This window comes from Pristiophorus japonicus, chromosome 5 (assembly GCF_044704955.1).
Source record: "Pristiophorus japonicus isolate sPriJap1 chromosome 5, sPriJap1.hap1, whole genome shotgun sequence".
Classification (NCBI taxonomy): domain Eukaryota; kingdom Metazoa; phylum Chordata; class Chondrichthyes; family Pristiophoridae; genus Pristiophorus; species Pristiophorus japonicus.
In genome coordinates this window covers 83,714,102-83,733,955 of record NC_091981.1, presented here as the reverse complement: position 1 = coordinate 83,733,955, position 19,854 = coordinate 83,714,102, and positions in this window count along the sequence as shown.

Below are 19,854 nucleotides of genomic sequence, written 5' to 3'. Positions count from 1 at the left end.
TACTGCGTCCAGTTTTGGTCACCTTACTTAAGGAAGGATATACTAGCTTTGGAAGGGGTACAGAGACGATACACTAGGCTGATTCGAGAAATGAGGGGGTTAACTTATGATGATAGATTGAGTAGACTGGGTCTTTACTCCTTGGAGTTCAGAAGGATGAGGGGTGATCTTATAGAAACATTTAAAATCATGAAAGGGATAGACAAGATAGAGGCAGAGAGGTTGTTTCCATTGGTAGGGGAGACTAGAACTAGGGGGCACAGCCTCAAAATACGGAGGAGCCAATTTAAAACCGAGTTGAGAAAGAATTTCTTCTCCCAGAGGATTGTGAATCTGTGGAATTCTCTGCCCAAGGAAGCAGTTGAGGCTGGCTCATTGAATGTTTTCAAGTCAAAGATAGATAGATTTTTAAGCAATAAGGGTTACGGGGAGAGGGCGGATAAGTGGAGCTGAGTCCACGACTAGATCAGCCATGATCTTATTGAATGGCGGAGCAGGCTCGAGGGGCTAGATGGCCTACTCCTGTTCCTAATTCTTATGTTCTTATGTTCTTAACAGAAAACAGAGAGTCAGAATAAATGGGTCATTTTCCAATTACATAAGAACATAAGAAATAGGAGCAGGAGAAGGTCATTTGGCCCCTTGAGCCTGCTCCACCATTCAATAAGATCATGGCTGATCTGATCATGGGCTCAGCTCCACTTCCCTACCAGCTTCCCTTAAACCTTTACTCTGTTGAAATCTGTTGATCTCCGCCTTAAATATATTGGCAAACATTAACTAGTGGGGTGCAGCAGGGATCGGTGCTGGGTCCTCAACTATTTACAATCTACATTAATGACTTGGATGAAGAGACTGAATGTAATGTAGCCAAGTTTGCTGATGATATAAAGATGGATGAACAGCAAACTGTGAGGAGGATGCAAAACATTTGCAAAGGGATATAGACAGGCTAATTGAGTGGGCAGATAGAGTATAATGTGGGAAAATGTGAGGTTATCCACTTTGGAAGAAAAAATAAAAAAGCAAAATACAATTTAAATGGAGAAAAATTGCAAAGTGCTAAAGTACAGAGAGACCAGGGGGTCCTTGTGCATGAAACACAAAAAGTTAGTATGCAGGTACAACAAGTAATCAGGAAGACAAATGGAATGTTGGTCTTTATTGCCAGGGGGATGGAGTATAAAAACAAAAAAATCCTGCCACAACTGTACAGGGCATTGGTGAGGCCACACCCAGAGTGCTGCATACAGTTTTGGTCTCCGTATTTAAGGAAGGATATATTTGCATTGGAGGATGTTCAGAGAAGGTTCACAGGTTGATTCCGGATATGAAGGGGTTGACTTATGAAGATAGGTTGAGTAGGTTGGGCCTATACTCACTGGAGTTCAGAAGAATGAGAGGTGATCTTATCAAAACATATAAGATAATGAGGGGGCTCGAAAGGTGAATGCAGAGAGGATATTTCCACTCATAGGGGAAACTAAAACTAGGGAATATAGGGCCAGAACTTGGTCAAAGCCAAGGCAAGCCCAAGTGCCACCAAAGGACCGCTGATGGCAGCTGAGAGACCGGGTGGTACTTTGCCAGGAAAATCCCTCTAAAAGAGATGGCAGTACCGCCCAGCGGCAAAATAACGGTTTGCATCGTCAATCTGGGCGGCAAAGGACGGGAGCTCCCAATCTCAGCAGCAAATGTGATCCTCGCCAAAGTGCTGCTGAGGATTGAGTCAGGCCCAAGGAGGGAAGAGCACTGAAAAATAAAAATCTTCACAAAAAAAAACACAACTTCAGGGGACCTCATACAGGTAAAACACTGAAAGAAAAAAAATTAAAACATGTTCACTAACCTTTTTTTGCAGGTCTTCGTACTTAACGCCAGGGTTAGACCTGCCTCCACGCAACAGTTCTTCCCCCTGCTGCGGCCGACTCCCACTCACATCAATATGGCAGCTTGGCGGGTGGGAGATCACTTAAGCGACTTGGCTGCTAACGCCCGTCAGCGGGCAGTTCCCAGCGGTACTCCTCTCTTGCCGGCATCAGACCAAGAGGAATCTGTCACCGAGGGGAGGCCAACGAAAAAACTCGGTGGCAGTCGGTGGCAGCTGGCGGCAGTGGGCAGTAAGGCTGCCAATTTCAGGCCCATGGTCTCAGAACAAGGGGCCGTCCATTTAAAACTGAGATGAGGAGGAATTTCTTCTCTCAGAGGGTTGTAAATCTATGGAATTCTCTGCCTCAGAAAGCTGTGGAGGCTGGGTCATTGAATATATTTAAGGCGGAGATAGACAGATTTTTGAACTACAGGGGAGTCAAGGATTATGGGGAACAGGCAGAAAAGTGGAGTTGAGGCCATGATCAGATCAGCCGTGGAGCAGGTTCGAGGGGCCAAATGACCTACTCCTGCTCCTAGTTCTTATGTTCTTATGTTCATTTGTATGCCAATTGATCAAACTGCTTTGTCCTCGATGGTGTTGAACTTGTGTGTTGTTGTGGTTGCAGTCAAGTGGTGAGTATCACACTTCTGACTTGAGCTCTGTGCATGATGAGGAAGTATTGAGGATTCAAGAGATGATCCACTTGTCACAACGTAACCTGCCTCTGCCATACTGGTGTTGATAAGACTGTTCCCATTAAACTGCTGGTCAGTAATGACCCACTCCCCTTCCCCAGATTTTGATGGTGGAAGACTTGGCAATAGTGGTGCCATTGAAGGTCTGGATCAGGTGGTTGGGCTTTCACTTGTTCTAGGTAGTCCTTATCTAGTAATTATGTTGCATGAATATTACCTCCAACTTGTCAAAATATGCCTGGGTGTTGTGAAAGTTCTGCTGCAGGCTGGCACGGGCTCCTTCATTATCAGAAGATTGTGAATGGGGTTGAACACTGTGAAATCAACAGTAAACAGCCCCACTCTTGGCCTTCTAACAGAGAGAAGTTTGTTTGTGAAGTTGTTGAGGATGGTTAGGCCAAGGATATTGCCTGACAAAGCCCTGCAGCTATGTACTATTTTGCTGCATGTTTGGCCTTCAACTACTATGACTATCTTGCTGTGTGACAGGTATTACTCCAACCACTGATGGTTTATCCCCTGTCTCCCCATTGAACTCAATTCTGCTTGGGCTATTTGATGCCATTTTTGGTCAAATGCTGCCCTGAAGTAAAAGGCAGCCACCACCCCCTCTCCTCTGCCACTTATCTCTTGCATCCATGTCTGTATCATAGCTATAATGGGGTCTAAAGCCAAATGGTTCTTGAGCAACCCATACTAAGCATCAGTGAGCAGATTTTTGGTGAGTAGCTGCCGTTTTGATGGCAGCATTAATGACTCCATCCATCGCTTTACTGATGCCAGTCTAGATTTATCCTATTTTTATTGTACATAAGACATACCTGAACAATTTTCCTTATTGTCTTATTTACTGTTACTGTTAATGGGACAACAGTGAATGGGAGTTGTAACAACAGTTGATTTAAAATGGTCTCGAGTGAACTTTGGGGGCAGAAATTGCCCCTTTGCGCAAGGCCCGTTAGCGCATCCGGCCGGCGCTAATGAGGCGATTAATGGTTTGCGCCCGGGGGCAGGCGGCAGAAGCCGGAACTGCCCCCGGGAGGCTGTAGGTGAAAATGGCTTTGCACTGCGCCCCATAGTTGGCGCCATGGGCGACGGTACACACGGCGATGATGTCATCGCCATTCGCGCCGACCCCTTATCGATCCCACTGACCCCTTTGCACCCTACCAGGGAAATTGCCCTGTGGGAGCGACATCGGTGACGGGCGATGCCACTGACAGCTTCATGGGGCACGAAGCTGTCCGTGCCTGGGGCTCTGTGGCCTCCCTTAAAAGGAAGGGCCTAGCACCATGGTCGCCATCTTAATTTAATTGTCGTCAGAATCTGGAGTCAGCCCGACAATGGTGGCTGCTGGTTCGGCCGGGCTGCCAAGAGGCAGCCCTGAACCCACTGTTGGCCGGATGCCTCCCTGGTGGCCCAATGGGTGCCACAGAGCCTGCCCTAGGCTACACAGTATCCCTCCCCTTTACGAGAGAGGAAGGGACGCTGCGATGCATCAGCATGATGTGGAACGTCCGCGTTGTGCTGTGCTGCACTGATTTGGTTAGCACAGCATTGACTCACAGCACTACACTTCTGCCTCCCTCCTGCCCTGGGAGCACCCTGAGAGCGCCAGCATTTTTTTTCAGCTAAAGAGCGCAATTCCGGGAATCATGTATTCTGCTACCACTGGGCGATATTAGACATTTTATGCCAAAAGAGACTAAGGGGGCTAAATTGCTTCACGCTGGGTTTGGGGCGCATAAATTGATTTATCCACATTTTCATCGCCCAACAATATATAACTCCAGAGTCGACCTACAATTAAATTAAGATGGCTGCTGTGGTCCTAAGCCCTCTCATTTAAGAGAGGGCACACACTCTAGTGTTTTGGATCGATAATAATAGACCCAGGTTCGGGATCTGGATGAATGTTAAATAAGAGACAAGACAAATGAAGTAAAGATAAAACACCGTTTACTGAGAGAAAAAAAATATAATACAGTTTACGAAGAAAAGAGAAGTATGATAAGATGCAACAAAGCTCACAGCCTTCGGCCCGTTGGGAACTCCGCAACGACGGCTGGTCAGGAGCCTTGAGGGTCACGGTCCAAGGTGAAGTTCAAAGAGCTACTGGACAGTTCTGTTCCTTTATACTATTGAACAAACATGGGTGCATGTGGCTTATGGTCAACTCCTAATCTGTAAGGCCCCAGCTGTTCTTCCACAAAGCATGAGACCTCGATGCGCCGATCGTCCCATAAACAAGATGGTGTGCGCATCCAGATCTCTCTCTCTCTCTCTCTGCATCAACAATATTCCATGAGGCATGAAGCAGAAAACACACTGTAAATGTCGGAATATCATAATTAACCCTATGTGATTAACCCTATACAATACAATCCACCCTTGATATTTAGACATTCTAAGTAATATAATTGAGTTGAAGGTGTAATGCATCAGTTACACGTTGAGTATGCGCAAGCAACGCCCGCAATCTACACCAAAGAATACATACGAGCAGTAATATCAGTAATAACGCGACGAGTAAAACAACGATAGGATGTAGTAACAGCTTCAAAGCGGCGGATGTTTTTGGGGACCATCCGTAAAAGATGTCCCATCAATGGTGTACTGTAAGGTCAGTGACCGTTGTCGCAACTCTGACCAAGGCGTCTTCACTGTAACTCATAGCAACTTGCAGAGTATGAAGAGTACGCCTCGTTTGCTCATTTCATCAGTGACCTTTTGGTTATCTTTTAGAAATTGATCTAAACGAGTTAGGTCTACAGAGGGAGGAAGGTGAGTCATGCCTAGGACGGTGCGATGGCGCACAACATTTTTCCATCATCCCAATCGATATGACCTATTAGAATGAAGGTCATATATGGTATACACATCTTTAAAGCAAGCATTTAGAGGAGGATCTTTATGGGCGCTGTCAAGATAAATGGGATAGACACTAGTAATACAAACATGATTCTGTCCGATTTCATGTAAAATTGTATCATTGTATGTACAAGTGTCCAAATACATGTTCCCGCTGTATGCTGTAGGGAGCATGGTTCAAACACAGGTGTGTGCAAAGGACACACCATACCGAAAGGCCATATTTGACAATCTTGAGCTTGGTGAGTTCTATTACTAGCATCAATCCATCCACCCTTGAACTCGGGTACCCACAGATTTTGGCCATACAGGTGGGGAAGCACTTTAAACTGGCACCAAATGTTGGTTTTTGTGATATTGACTATTCTCATAGTAAAGTTACACCTCTGGTCATCACAATGTGTATGTTGCATATCAGGTTTTACCCCTAGATTTCTATTGCCGAAGTGGAATATTTTGCTCCAACTATTTGCATGCCCTGACATGGCAATATGTTCTAACTCGGCCCTTAATAGTTGCCGGGTTACGCCTCCTAATATAATCTCCCTACCAGTGATTACGGAGGCATTTGTACATCCATACCATAGAGACGCATTTAACTTAATTTCGTCTGACATAGTGTCATTGCTTGACGTAATGTTGCGGGTCCAACTCCTTAACCATGTGACGTTGTGCAATAACGACACATTGGGGTGCACATTGCATATCATTGCCATATCTTTTTGCCACTTGATTGATAACGTGATGTTGGCCCCCGTGCTTACTGTTAATAGCACCTGTCCTGGGCCTCCCCAGTACCCGCATGCGTCACAAGTGACGCTCCAGTGTCCTATAGTGCAGGCTTGCCTGGAAGGACAGGTAAAATTATCTTGCGTACGATCAGTGTTAGCTCACCGCCACCCTATACAGCCACCCCATGCTCATGCTGTGTTTGAGGATGGAAGTAGCACAGTCACAGATAACGAGAAACAGAGACTTGCCAGCACGATTTGGTAAGTCGCCATTTTGGGCAGAATTCCTGTGGGAGAAAGCATAAGTATACTAATTCAGCCCCGCTTAGTCAATTTACCCTTGTCAACACAGAGAGGAATATCTTGACCAGTCAGGAGCACCCAATAAGTGTTTCCTTCTCCTTTCGCTAAGATTTCCCCTGCTTGTAAGGGTTTCCGGGGGTACTGCACCCACACTTTTCCTCCTTCACAAACTGTGTCCTGAGTCTGATTTTCTTTTTCAATAGCGAGGTCACTAACTTTGTCTAACATGTGGCTTATGGGAGTTCCCCCCCGCAATGGTCGGTGATTCAGATTGCGCACTGCTTGTGCTAAGACCTTTAACCACCCTTGCAATGTGTTAGTGGGAGTTAATATTTTAATCTGTTGCTTAAGTAGTCCATTCTTGCGTTCTATTAACCCTGCAGCTTGTGGATAGTAAGGTACGTGAAACATCCAATAGATCCCGTTGTCTACCGCCCACTGTTGCATTGTTTGACCTGTGAAGTGTGACCCATTATTGGACTGTACTTCTGCTGGCTCACCGTAGTATGTGATTAAATTCTCCAGTCCTTTAATCGTACTTTGTTGATTCGCTTTAGTCACTGGATAAGCTATCGAAAGTCCAGAATAGGTATCAACAGCAGTGAGCAAATATTGGAACCGTTGTTGCAATGGTAAAGGTCCTACATAATCAACTTGCCATATTTGTGCTGGTTGAGTCCCTCTCTTAATATGGGCACCGGGTTGTCGTTGTAGGGAAAATGCTTCACCTTTTGACAAATTTCACAGGTGTTTATGATCTGTTTAACACCATCCATAGTCAAATGTAACCCCTTATTTCATGCCCATTGTATCGTACCCTGAATGCCCAAATGTCCAGATTTGTGGTGGGCCCACTTGCCTATGCCATATTCTTCCTCTTCCGCCTTTTTGACAGCCCGTACCCGGGCTATATTATCAACAGTGTTGTTATTTGTTCCCATAGGTGCTTTCCCCACAAGTCTTTCCCAGTTATTTGCCAGTTATGTTCATGCCAGTTTCGCATCCAGCTCGCCATGCCATTGGCCACTGCCCATGAGTCAGTATATATGTGTATTTGTTGCTGTTCCTCTTCTAACGCAAGGACTACAGCTGCTAGTTCTGCTAGCTGGCTGGAGCCTCCCATGCCCTCATCATGTACAATTGTCTGGGTTTTTGGATTGAAGGCAGCGGCTCGCCATTGCCAAAGGTCATTTCGCCAGACCGCTGAGCCATCTGTGAACCAGATATGGCTACGTTCTTCAGGTGTTAACTGTTCAAAAGACACCCAGAAGATTGGTGACTCCTGGGTTAAACTGATAGACGACTGCATAAGTTCACTCTCAGCTGTTTGTGGGTATTCAGCCACATGCTCATGTAGTCGGGTGATTCCTTCTTTTTCTTTACTTGCTCTGTCTGCGATATACCATTTCCAGCGCACTATGGAGCTTTGCTGCGTTCACCCGATCTTGTGTGTCTCATTTTCTGAGAGAGCCCAGGATAATATGGGTAGGTCTGGTCTTAAACTGACTTTGTCGTCCCCTGTCTGTCCTTCTGTTTCTGTAGGGCCCAATAACATGCTAGTAATTGGTTCTCAAATGGAGTGTAACAAGTAGCGGCATCTGTCAATTTTCTAGACCAGAACCCTAACGGTATACGAGTGCCATGTTGAACCTGCCACAAACTCCATACTGCTGTATCATTGGTAACGGATACCTGTAGCTCAAAAGGCTGCCCAGGCACTCGTGGAGCTAGGAGTAAAACTTGAACTACGGCTTCTTTGGCTACATCAAAAGCCACCTGCTGTTCCTTTCCCCACTCGAAGTGGGCCTTTTTTCGTGTTACGGCATACAGCGGTTTTAATAGCATCGTGAGGTGAGGTATGTGTCTCCTCCAGTAACCCAATAGTCCCACAAACCGTTGTGTCTCAGTTTTATTCGTGGAGGTGGCCATTTCTTGAATTTTATTCTTCACAGGCTCGGGTATGATGCGCTCACCCCGAGACCATTGGATCCCCAGAAACTGGACAGTCTGGCTAGGGCCCTGCACCTTCTTCGGATTTATCTCCCAGCCCCTGTCTCGCACGTGTTGGACTAAAGTAGCTAGGGCTTCTGATACCACTGCCTCAGTGGGACCCCTTATTAGTACATCATCAATGCAGTGTGCCAGTGAGACATTAGGAGCCAACATGCACATGTCCAGGTCCCGGGCCACCAATTCGTGGCATAGGGTAGGGCTCTGTAGATATTCTTGAGGTAGGCATTTAAACGTGTATTGCCTCCCTTCCCAAGTGAATGCAAACTGGTCCTGGGATTCTTCCGCTATTGGAATGGAGAAAAAGGCATTGGCCAGGTCGATTACCGCATACCGCTCCGCACCTTCTTCAGACAGCCGCTCTGTTATAGTTACTACATCTGGGACAGCGGTTGCCAGGGGAGGGACAAATTTGTTCAGTTGTCGGTAGTCCACAGTCATCCTCCAACTTTTGTTGGGTTTCTGCACAGGCCAAACAGGGCTTTTGTAGGGGGACACCGCATGTCTAATGATACCCGCCTCCAAGAGCCCTTGTATGGTTTCCCCTATTTCTTTGTGTCCCCCAGGTATTCGGTACTGTTTCATAGTCATTATACGCGATGGCCGTGGTATTACCACTGGTTCCCACTTTGCTTCCCCTGCAATCACAATGATCGCCTGTATCCCGAATTAGAATCGTCCGAACGAGGTGTTGTGTGTGGTTCCCTTTAAAAGGTCCATTCCAATGTTCCTTTACTGCCAATATTAAAACCGTTACCCAGCGCGGAGGCCCATTTCCAAATGCCATTCTGATAGTTGTTCAGATAGTGGGCGTTTCTGCCCCTCCGAATCCATTAATCATCATACGGGTCCCTATGTGTTTTCTAGGATTTCCATGGACAATAGTAACTTCTGCCCCTGTGTCTAGTAAAGCAACATCTCTTTGTATGTCCCTCCCCCCCCCCCCGCCAATGTATCGTAATCAGAATGTGTGGCCTCAGGTCTCCGGGAGCGTGGGTTGATGTGGTTCTAACGGGGAGTACTCCCAGATCCTGGCCACACCCCTAGTCGAGGGGATTACTAGCCTTCCAGAGCTCTTCTATGTTGGGGTATAGGCTAGCGGGAGGTGGTTTCTCCGCATCTGCAGACTTATCACTATCCAACTTAGTCTCCCTTATCTCCCTCCTTTCACCCTTCCCTGTTCCCGGGACGCAGTGTTGCTTCCACATAGAATACATCGCTCCTGTTGGGATTCCATCAATGTTTTCCTTGGGGACCCCTGCCTTCAGTAAAGCCGCGAACATGTCCCTCCGCGTAATTCTTTTTTTTGTCTTTCCTGACCCTGTACCTTTCCCAGAGGTCGAACCTTGTCGCTGGTCCCGATCCCCCTCTAAATTAGCCGTTCTCGACTCTCACACACTATCTTCTACATCCTCTAACTGTCCTAACAATAGGCAGGCGTGCCCAACCTGCTGCCCTTGGGCTGGTCCCAATAATGCGAATAGCGCACCCCTCATCATAGGAGGGCCACTCTTCATCAGCCTGCTCCGCATTCCTGCTGTAAAGAACTCCTGCTCTGGCCTCCCATATGATTGGTGATATAATCCTCCCTGTGTTGCCATGTTGCGCAACTGTATCGCATCCTCCGCCATATATTCCAAGGTTTTACCTCCCCTTCCAAATCAACAGCAGAGGGATATTTTTGCCGGACCCCTATAGTAACCATGTCTCATAGCGAACCTGTGCCCTGGACATTCCGTAGCACTGCTGTGATATGGTGGTCCGTAGACATAGTCCCCATTTTTGTTAACTCTTCGGGGTTAAGTATTACGCCCGATGCTCCCTGGTCCCAAATCCAGGTTAGCCATTCTGACAATGATTCCCCGGGTTTTTGGCAAAATCGAGACCCTATTTCTTGTAACTCACTAGTGGTGAAGTCACGCACCCCTCTAGTGGTTACCGGCTGTTCCCCAGCTTGCTGTTTCGTCTTATTTGTCATAAGGGGTCTAGCTTCCATGCTCGGAGCGTATGGGGCAGGGTCTTTAGTTTCCTCCCGTTTCCCCCCCCTCTCCATCTGTCCACTTATACTCTGAGTCAGAGGAGTACCAGATGTCTCCGTCCCAACGAGCCGGATCCCAAGTGGGTCCAGCTACCAATGCACGTACCTTTGACCGATCTATCTGTAAGTTCCGTCATCTGGCTTTCTTTTTATTTTGTACTGTCGCCAGACGGCATATTAAAGTTTCTGATTGTTCATTGACTTTATCCGCCCATTCTTGTGCAGTGCGGACCGCTTCAGTCAGAGTCGAGTTTTGACTTTCCAAAACCTTAACAGCTGTTTTTAACTGTAGGTTTCCTGCCTCACTTTCCTTAAGTTGTTTACACATCGCCCTTAATGCTGTCAACAAAATCCATCCCATTTGTGGGGGACTACTTTTCTCCTGTGGGAAGCCTGCTTCCTCCAGGAGAGACAGTACCGCGTATCTTTGCTCTGTTCCAATAACTGTGTATTCCAATGTTGCGGGGGTCCAAACCGGGCTAGCACATTGGCAAGAGAGCCAAAAACCTCATCCCTCGTGCTCCACCCTGGTATTCTATACTTCTCTCCCGCAGGAGGAGACTGCTTCTTGTCTTTTCTCTTAAACATTTTACCAGATCCTGCCGACTACGCCAAAATGTTTTGGATCGATAATAATAGACCCAGGTTCGGGATCTGGATGAATGTTAAATAAGAGACAAGACAAATGAAGTAAAGATAAAACACCATTTACTGAGAGAAAAGAAACATAACACAGTTTATGAAGAAAAGAGAAGTATGATAAGATGCAACAAAGCTCACAGCCTTTGGCCCGTCGGGAACTCCACAACGATGGCTGGTCAGGAGGCTGGGGGTCCCAGCACCACTCACGAATCACGGTCCAAGGTGAAGTTCAAAGAGCTATTGGACAGTTCCGCTCCTTTATACTATTGAACAAACATGGGTGCATGTGGCTTATGACCAACTCCTAATCTATAAGGCCCCAGCTGTTCTTCCACAAAGCATGAGACCTCGAGGCGCCGATCGTCCCATAAACAAGATGGTGTGCGCATCAAGGTCTCTCTCTCTCTCTTTCTCTGCATCAACAACATTCCACGAGGCATGAAGCAGAAAACGCACTATAAATGTCGGAATATCATAATCAACCCTATGTGATTAACCCTATACAATACACCTAGCCACCAACAGCTTTGCGCCCTGCGAAGCAGTCGATGGCATCGCCGGTTCCAACGTGGCAATTTTTCCCCGTGGAGCACAAAGGTATTGGCGCGAATGGCAATGACACCATTGCAGTGTGTGCCACCGCTCGGGGCGCCAATGACAGGGCGTGCCGCAAATCTATTTTCGCCTGTGAGATCCCAGGGGCAATTCTGGCCATGTCATTTCCACCACCTGCCGCTAGGCGCAAACCATTTATCACCCTGTTAGTGCCGGCCGATGCGCTAAGGGGCCCTGTGCAAAGGGGTAATTTCAGCCCTTAAAACTGCATAACAAGTGATGAATTAGTTGTAATTTGGTTATTGTTCTGAATCAGAACCTGTAAAAAAATTGGAACTTGATATGTGTTTTATTTATGTCACAGCTTAACTTTGTAAAAAATAAAATATGATATTTCCCTTTGTATTTTGTTTGCTTTGAAGATGGTTGGTGTTTTACTGTGAAGTCTCAATCATGTTTCAAAGTGCAGTTAATGTTGGGGTGCTGCATATTACTGCGGACATGATTGAACAACCACTGTACGTGCTTACTGTTTGAAGTGTTTTTTTTTCTCTTCAACATCCATTTGATTTATGATGATTAATCCTAAGGCCACTGGTGATAGGGAAATCAGTTTGTAAGGATTGGCCCTAAGGGAGGACAGCGTCAACTGACTGGACAGTGTGGAAGGAAAGTGGTTTGTTTGTGAGGCTTGACACTGAGGGAGCATGAATAGGCCCTGTGGTGTCAACTGACTGGGGATATGAGGGGGTTGTAATTTGTGAGGACTGGCCTAGGGGTATTGAAGGCCACAGTATCAGCTGACTATAGGTGTAAAGCACTATGTGGCTGATTGTCATGCGCTGTACCCATAGGAATATCATGGTGGGAACATCTTGATTGAGATGTTACTCCACGGATGTTATACCAACGCTCCACTACCCACAGCCCTAATATAAACTCCTGCATAGGATTTATGGGGCATGTGCTTGTAATTAAACTAACCATCATGCAAATGTTGCAGAGTTAGTGAACCCAGGAGCTGGCTGCACAGCATGGATGTGACAGTTGGTTCATTTGCTATGATTGTAATTACATTTGGGATCACTCTATCAGGGTAAAAAAACATTGAAACATATCAAACTAGGCCCAATCATTTGAATTGATATGGAGCCTGACATACAAGTCCAACTTCCTGCACAACCATTCAGTACACTGTGGATATTAGCAATGAGAAACACAACCCCTTCTCTTGTATCTGCACTGAAGGTGACGGTATACGCCTTGACAATTACCATGTGTGTTCTGCAAGTGACCATATGTGACATTGTGCGAAGTTGTTTTATGTCAATCTGGGGTTGTGATGCTCTGTAAAACACATGTCAAACTAAACACTGGGCGAGGATTTGCCAGTCCCAAACTGTACATGTATAACCTGGATGCTTCTGTTTGTTTTTATTGGCCCTGAAATTCCGGTCGGAGGTTTCGTTCGAACGAACGCCTCCGACCGGAGAATTTTTACAAATTTACCTGGTGGTCCCGGAGGCACCTGGGATTTCGGTGGGGAGGCCTTCTCTTCCCATGCTGAGGAGTGCGCCACTGTCCTCCAGGTTCCAATGCAGACAGAGCAGTCACTACACAAACAATCAGGTAAAGTATTCCACAGCATTCTCATTAATAGCAATGAGAACTCCGTATCTACAAATTCTCATTGTTATTAATGAGAGGGAAAAAAACACACTAAACACCATCATAAAAAAGAAAAATCACAACTCATGTAATTTAAATTAATTGAAATTAAAGTTAATATATGTCTTCGAAAAAAAATATTTTTACGATTTTTATTAAGTTTTGTAATTAGGGTTAAAAATAAACTTACCTCAGTGGGCAGGGTTTTTAACATTAAAATTAGTTTTTTAAATGCTATATTTATATGTTTTTGTATGTTTTAAAACTCTTATGCTGGTTTTACCAGGCACAAGAGTTTTCAGGACATTCGCTGGGCAAGAGATGGGTAAATACCGCAATCTTGCCCATGCGAATGTCCTTGTTGTGGGAATATGGAGGATCTGTCAAGCCAGAGCTTGACAATTCGGAAAAGCTGTTTTTTGGCGCATGTGCATTGCGCGCCAAAAACTGGCTTTTGCGATGCCTTCCCAGGTCCGTACACACTCCGTACGGACTGGGGGAGGTCGGGATTTCTGCCCCATTATCATTATTATCTATTAATTTGTTTAATTAATAAGAATTTTTCATAGAACTGCCAGTTTTTGTCAGAAGTTTACTTTTTTGCAAGATTTATTGCAATAAACATTTTAACGTTGTGCATGTGCTGGTAGTAGAATGTAGCTGTATAATTTATTACTTAGAGTAGTATCTTAGGGGACAAAATTGATTATCGACCATTTTGAGGCGCTAACATCACTTGGTCGGTAATTTTAGTGCCTGCCGATGATTGACGCCGCCAATTGAGAAATTCATTATTACCGCTCTAAGAGAAAATTGCAGTGCTAAATCAAGCGCTGCACACTTCTCCTAGGGCGGTAGTATTGCCAAGCGCAGCACTACCCTGAGCGCTAATCAATTTCAGTTGTGCTCATGTCCAGACTCATTAGACATGCTGGTTCCAACTGGATCTTTAGGGGGAGGGGCAATGATGCACCACAGCCTCAAACTCACCATTCCATCTCTGCTGTTGGTGTTGAAGGAGCAACATGGCTACTTAGGGACAAAGACTGCGCACCATGCACTACAGCGACAATGCCCTTGAGGCACTTGTGAAGGCACTGAAGAGGCGACGGGCCTCCATTTTTCCTGAGACTGGTTGGAGGCCAATGCCAGACACATACAGGGGCCAATGGAGGGAGGTAACACAATATATGTCTGCCAGGAGCATGGTGGACAGGACAGCGATGCAATGCTGCAAGAAGTTCAATGACCTCACTCGGGTGGTCAGGTTGAGTACATTCTTCTACAACCTTTGCATGCTACAATGTCAAGACAATTATTTGTAGACACTCCAGAAAGTGCCACATCCTCGCACTCACACACAAAATGTGTCCACCTACTAAAAGTTATATCCACATCTTAGCACTTGCATACATTAACAGCTATTCAACTATGGTATGCACATGTGACAACCACATAGCTGCACAGTCACTTAAAGGCTTTTTTCTCTCTTGCAGGCCAAACTGGCGCACAAAAGAAAGGATGATGAAAGGACAGGAGGCAGTGAGCCAGACCTGAGGCCCCTCACTGACCTTGAACAAAGAGTCCAGTAGATCATCGGTCCACAAGTGGTAGGAGCTGTAGCACGCGGCCACGCCGACCCTCATGGGGACAGTATTGGTATGTTCCTCACCTCTCCCTCTTCCCTCATGCCACTTCCCCCTCAAACCACAAGCCTTTCCCATTTTGAGTTAAAGTGTAGTGTCTCCATTCCTTTCTCCCTTCCTGCCCCCCGACCCTGAAATTGACAACATTCTTGTGCCTTTATGCTTTCAGATGATGAGCCAGCACAGCAGCAGCCTGTCCCTCAGCCTCCCACTGAGAGTGAATAGGGAGACAAGGACAAAGGACATGAGACCCCAGCACGGACATAGTCACCTCAGCAAGCTGCCTCCGACTCTGGGGAGACGACGTCGGTGGAGGAGGCAATGTTCCTGGGGTTTGATGAGGGTGATGCTCCGGGACCCAGCAGCATGCAGCAATGCCACGAGGCAAGGGAAGCTCAAGGGCCTGCTCCCCAGAGGGTGAGTGCGCACGCGAGTTCTGCTCAGCAGGACTCAAATGGGGAGCTTGACGTGGAGACTATGGCCAGATGGCCAGACGGTCAGCGGATATGCACAGCAAGCTTATGGGTGCAACGGCAAGGGTGCCCGAGAGCATGGACACACTTGTTAGGAGTTTGGAGGAGTCCACCTCCAGCATTGCATGTGTCTCCCAGCACACCTTCGAGCCCATCCTTGGCAGCTTGCAAAGGATGGTAGACTCACAGAGAGATGGTGGGGACCCGGACCTCATGCTGCGTGTCATGGGTGAGGTGGCAGCAGCTATTTCAGTGCCGGCCAAAGCCAAGCAATGGCTCACTGCTGTAATGGAGTCGGTGGTTGGTGACATCCAATCTTAGTCTGCTATCATGCAGACTCAGATTGATGCCACACAAGCACTGACTGCTGCCATGGTTTCTGGGTTCCACGCAGTCCAACAGGGATCTCAAGGTGCTGCAGCACACCAGCAATCTGTTCTCCATTAGATTGCTCTGGATGCTGAGGCGCTGCCCCGGGGGGGTGGCACTGTGTCACTAGAAATGGAAGGTGCTGTATGACAACATTCCAGCTCCCACCACTGCCACTTCGCCATTGCCCTTGGTACTGTCTGCACCCCAGCCATCCATCACTGCTGCAGCCCAGCCTGAGGTGGTGCAGTCTGCAGCCGGGCCTTCCAGACGCAGAGCTGGTCGAGGGCATCCTGCAAGACCACCTGCAGTCTCTGTGTTGCAGAGTGAGCAGCCTGTTACCAGCATTGCTGCAGGCACTGGGGCCCCATTAAGGAGGAGCAGTAGGACAGGGAGGAGGGAGAAGGGACTGGGAGGGAAATATGCCGAAAAAGGGAAGTAAACCACTTTTGATGACATGGGCAGATGATTACTTTGTAAATATATTCTTGATGCTGCTTGTGGGTGATTATTTTTGAATAGCAAACGGTCGTTTGCACAAATTTTTTTTATTCTGCTTTCTTATTTTTGAATCGCAAACGGTTGTTATAAATACATTGTTGTTGCTGTTGTTGGTTGTGGGTAACTATGAGTGATGTTGGCATTTGTAATGAATGGGTTATTTTAAAGTTCATATTTGGTCATGTTTTTCATTTTCCATGTGCAGGGTGATAGGCTCTGCACTCTGCCCATGGCCATTTGTTGGTGCAACGCAATCGTCATGTGATATGTGCTTTAGTGGACACGCTGCATAATGAGGCGTTCACGCACCACCCTTGCAGAAGAAACATCGGCACGCTCCCTCCTCCGTTGCTACTGATCCTCCTCCTCCTCCTCCTCCTCCTCCTCATCCTCCTGAGGTGAACCTGCATTCTCTGATAGCAATGGCTGGGCCCTCCCAATGGCCAGGTTTTTCAGCATGCAGTGCACAACATCAACAAGGGAGACTTGATCAGGGGAGTACTGCAGGGCTCCATCACAGCATCAGAACCGTTGTTTCAGCACGCTGATAGTCTGTTCGATGAGGTTCCTGGTGGCGGCATGGTTCTCATTCTATGCGTGCTGAGCATGTATTTTGGGATTGCGGAGGGGTGTCATCAACCAGGTGTTGAGTGCATAACCCTTGTCCCTGAGCAATGAGCTGTGAGCTGCATGTGGTGGTTGGAAGGGATAGTGGTCTGTCGCAGGATGAATGAATCGTGGGTTCTGCCAGGGTAATGGGCATTGACAGCGAGGATGAGATGCCTGTGGTCGCACAACAACTGAACATTCAGAGAGTGATAGCCTTTGCAGATACGGAACACCTCTGTTTTTTGATAAGGTGCCCGCAATGCCATTTGGCTACAGTCAATGGCACTCTGAACTATGGGGAAGCCCACTATCCTTGAAAATCCACGTGTGCATTTCTGCTGCTTCTCCGTGGACATGCTCCATGAGATGTAGTCCGTTCTACTGCTGTACAGAGTGTCCGTACTGCAAACTGAGAAATGTTTGCTATATCCCCTGCTGTAGCTTGGAAGGAGCCGTCAGCATAGAAATTGAGAGCCACTGTGACCTTGACTGCCACTGATAGAGAAGTGGTCCTCCTGATATGAGGCTCGAGGTCTTGGTACAGCAGGTGGCACAACTCTGTGACCACCTCCTTGCTGAAGCGTAGCCTTCTAAGGCACTGGTCTTCTGAGAGGTGAATGTACGAGAACTGCTCCCGGAAAACCCTGGGAGGGTAAGGCCTCCTGTTGCGACATCTGCGGGTCCTCCCCCTACCGCTGGGCCCATTTGGCATGATCTGCCTCTGGAGCCACTGCCTTAAAAGTAGATGCCGGATGTCAAGATGCATTGCCAGGACAGCCCAGAAGACTGAGTGAAAGCAGCAGGTCCAAAGGTTGTGAGAAGTGCTAATGAACAAGCTTTAACACCAGCAACAAAGTAACTATGTTCATAATCTGATAGCAGTTAAAACAATCTCTGGGAAGGTGGTAATCAATTTAATCTCCCAATGACCTGGTTGCTCATGCCTTATATATTGCTGCATAGCACCAATACCATTTGTGAGGGCTTGGTTTTGCTGGTGTGATTAGCAGCAAGCGGTAAATGCAGCAAAAACAATCAATATTGTGATCGGGGGCGCTAGCGGGGCATTGCACGCACATTGACGTCACGGTTTCATTGCTGCAGCATTCTCTGGTGCTAAGATTTTGCGCTGCCACTAAAACACTCTTCAAGTTGGCGAGCGGCGGTGTTATTGCTGCGCCCGGGCGATAACCCTTTACTGCCCCAGTAGCACCCTTCGCCAGCACTAACAGGTGGTGCTAATCTATTAAATTTTTAGCCCTTATTTTCTTAGCAGCAGCCAATAAATACCGTCTTAATTATTTGGACAGAATGCTATTTTACTTCACCGAATAACTTACCCTGGACAGGCCTAATACAAGAGATACTGCCAGAACGTTTTACAATATATATCCTATTGTTATTGTGAGTTTCTAAACTTGTTTCTCTGCATTAATTATAACTATTCAATGCAATTTGAACAGCTGTGGACTATAGTAACTTTTTGACAAAACATTCAACATTCTAACAATCGTGCTTTCCTCTGTTATGTGTGCGATTGGTGCATGCATCTTTTACAGAAATCGCTTCCTTTAAAAGTACACTTTTTTTGCTTTGTATTCCGAAATTTGTACCCATCAACTAACTTGTTTGTCCAAATTTCTTCCCATACAATAATATTCAATTCATGTAATCCGGAACTGTTGTTAAAGAGACTTGAGCGATTTGGTTTTTTTCGTAGTAGTGGCAGAAATCGTTCCCATGAAGTTGGAGTGACCTGAATTTTATACCCATACAGGATAATCTGCTCTGAGTAAACTTATCTACCATTTACTTTTTTGGGGATGGAGTCTTAATCTGCAGGATATTTAAAACAAGCACACATATACACACATTGATGTATATGTGACTGTGCACTGGGTGTAAATTTTGTTTAAATATTTGCAGAACCATATTCTTCCAGATATTCAGCAAAGTTAAGTGCAAATGAAAAAGGTATCAATTTGTATGTCCAAAGATGTAATTTATGTATTCTGATTTTAAAATAATGAAATCTCATTTCATGAAGATTTATTCCAGATGACATGAGCCAAAAATTGTATTAGATTGAGTAGGGAGCAGTTTTTTTTTAAATCACTTAAGATTTCCCAAGTCTGTATTAAACTGAACTAAATGTATTTCGGTTCTAGGGTATTTAAGCATTGTGGAAAATATATTTAATAGAAATGAATGAAGTTCCACTACAGCAAAGAAATTGACCCTGAGCTCCATGAACATGATTTTTCTCCCATCAGTTGCAGAGTGTGCCAGCGACAAGTGTAAGAGGAAGAGAGGGAGATTCACAGTCTAACCGTAATTTAAATGGGAATAAAGGAACTGACATTGACCATTGCTGAGTGGCAGCATAGCAACAATATGACTTCTTTGCATATATCCACACTGCTACTCACTGCATTATGCTGCTTACAGTGAGCATATGCAACCTGTCACAATCTGGAGGCAAAAACAGTGATTGCAAGTCAACCATGTGTAATATTATTGTGACCATTAAATATAATAGTCATATAGATTTATTTATATTTTTAAAAGTATTGCCCATAATATTCACAAGAGGTGGGCTTGTATATCTAATAATCTTATTCATTGTCTTGAGAAATAAGTTTAGCAAGAACTGATATAATAAAGGAAGGCCATCAGAATAATAAAGTCGTCAGCCACAGATACTCCAAACATTTTACTGATTAATGATATTATCTAAAAATAATTCAAAACTTCAGTGCAAAGTTATCTTCCGGTTGACATTTTTTGAAGAGTTTTTTTTTAGATGCATACTCCATAAATTCGTTTTAATGATCAGACTGCTGACGGTCCTGACAGTTATGAGAACAATA